The sequence below is a fragment of the Octopus bimaculoides genome, chromosome 15 (assembly GCF_001194135.2).
Source record: "Octopus bimaculoides isolate UCB-OBI-ISO-001 chromosome 15, ASM119413v2, whole genome shotgun sequence".
NCBI classification, from domain to species: domain Eukaryota; kingdom Metazoa; phylum Mollusca; class Cephalopoda; order Octopoda; family Octopodidae; genus Octopus; species Octopus bimaculoides.
The window spans coordinates 1,210,379-1,213,019 of NC_068995.1; the positions used below are offsets into that span (position 1 = coordinate 1,210,379).

Sequence of the window (2,641 nt, forward strand, 5' to 3'; positions counted from 1 at the left end):
ATATATATATATATATATATATATATGTTTGTGTGTTATGCAATATATGTATTGTGCATATATGCAATGTTTGTTATGCAATATAGTGCATGCATATAATTCGTTATGCATGCAATATAATGCGCAATATATATGTATATATATATCTTTGTAATGCATAATGAATGTGTGTGTATAATGCACATATATATATATATATATATATACATATATGTATGTATGTATATAGTAAATGTATGTCTATATCATGTGTTCGGTTGCATACATTAGAGGTACGTGTGTGTGTGTGTGTGTGTGTGTGCTTAAATGCATTATATATATATATATATATATATATGTATACATTCGCTACTATGTGTTCAAAGGCATTAAACATACATATATTTATAAGCTGGGGGTGTTTAAATTGTACATACGTGTTGGCATTTACGTAACTTATATATATATACATGTGTATAGATGTGTATGTGTAGGCTTATATGTATTATATGTATGGGTGTGTATATATATTTATGTGTATATCTAAATATTACAATCACGTGCGTGTGTATGTGTACGTTATAGGTGTGTAAATCTATGTTTAGTTATATTGTGTAATCGGATGGATTTTCAACCTGTGAGTTGCGGTGTCTGTACATATATGTGTACATGTATGTGTGTGTATATACTCGTGCATGTACACGTATATGGTTGTCTATATATCTGTGTGCATATATGTGTCTACGTATGTATATATTTTCTATATATGTACGTGTGTATGTGCGTGTTCAAAATCTATTTGTTTAAAAGCTTCCTATATGTGTGTGTGGCTATATTGAAATACGCTGTTCACGTATAAATTTGTATGTGTATGTATTATGTATTTATGTATGTGTGTGTGTTATGTATGTATGTATGTATGTATTATGAATCTGAAAACGTTATGCATGTGTGTGTATATATACGCGTGTGTAATACGGTATCTATATGTATGTGATGTAACACTGTGTGTGTTGAAGGAATGTAACTTTACTGTATACATTGTTATACGTTCAGAGATTGCGGATGGGTTTTTTTGTGTATGTATGTGTGTATATATATATATATATATATATATATATATAATATGTATATGTATAGCATGTGTGTATATAGTTACCTTACATGTGTAGAGTTAAATGGCATATTGTAGAAATTGCAATGTAAACTGTTGCACTCATATATACATACATACTTGCGTAGGTTTATATATAGAACTTGAAAACCTATGTGGGTGTATATAGAAGATAAATAGTCTATGTATAGGAATATATATAGACAGCTTGTGAATGATGTATGTACACACACACACACACACACACACATATTTAAAGTCATTCTTCCGTGCTGGCACGGGTTGGACTGTCCGATGAACGAGAGAACTGTATTCAGTTCCAATGTCTACTTTGGCATGCAGCTCGTAGACGTGTCGTGCACTTCAGCATATATACAGATTTAGACAAGTCTGCCTGAGAGTTATATATATATATATATATATATATGTATGTGTGTGTGTGTGTGTGTGTGTGTATTAAAGAGGTCTCAGGCCAGCAGTGTTTGGGGTCAGAAGATACGCTGCAAGGCTAAGCCCTTTATGAGCGAGAGACCCAAGGTAACCCCATAAACCGGCCTACCCCGTTATATATATATATATATATATATATATAGAGAGAGAGAGAGAGAGAGAGAGAGAGAGAATGAATGACCAAGTTTTATGTATACATAATTATAGAGCTGCATATAAACGTCGATGTGTGGTGGACGTGCACAGGACTCCTCTTCAAACTGAGTGTATATCTCAGAAGAGGCCAGCGTTTTATACATACGCATACAGCTCCTTTGACAGTGAGTTTATATGGACAACACAGGGGATCTTATCTTTCCCTCGTTGTCTGTCTGACTGTATGTGTATAATGTAGGTAGGTAGGTAGGTAGGAAGATAGATAGATAGATCGTTTTAACGTCTGCATTTCCGCGCATGTATGGGTCAGACAGAATTCATTGATGCAGATTTTTCTCTGGCTGGATGTCTTTCCTGTTGTGAACCCTCACCTGTTCAGAAACAAAAAAATATTTCTCCAGGACTCTACATGTTTCCATAGAACATTGGAAATGAATAACACTTCGTGTACGACGGTGGCGCTCGTTTACAAGTATCACACACGCGACAGTCTACTGGTCTGGGCTATTGTACAAGACACTATTTGTCCCAAAGTGCCACACAGTGGGACTGAACCTAAACCATGTGGTTGGAAAGTGAAATTCTTAAATGCACAATCGTGTTTGTATGCTTGTGGTTTGTACCTGTATACGTCATCATCTCATTTTACTTCGTTTTCCGTACTGGCATGGGTTGGATGAACTGCCATGGTCAGTCAGTCCATATTTGGTAGTGTTGCTTGTCTTCTTAGGTCAAAGGAGTGCATCTCATTTGTATGATTCGGTCTGGTTTGGTTTCTGTGGTTCAATGTCCTTCCTAATGCTAACCCCTACATATAGTGAACTGGGGGCTATTTTTCACAGAACCACCGCTAGAGAGGTGTCGTGTCCTCAGCACATCTAAAGAGACCTCTTGACCCAGCATGTCTCCTCCTTATATATATATATATATATATATATATAT

The 2,641-nt window shown here is 35.2% G+C and overlaps 2 protein-coding genes across 2 annotated transcripts in view; one reads left to right on the forward strand and one right to left on the reverse strand.

Moving 5' to 3' along the window:
• Positions 1–2,641, reverse strand: part of LOC106874114 (phosphopantothenoylcysteine decarboxylase) — a 37,413-nt gene that overhangs the window by 16,025 nt on the left and 18,747 nt on the right. The window lies entirely within an intron of this gene.
• Positions 1–2,641, forward strand: part of LOC106874102 (GTP-binding protein Rit2) — a 37,653-nt gene that overhangs the window by 1,568 nt on the left and 33,444 nt on the right. The gene's annotated exons all lie outside the window — the stretch shown is intronic.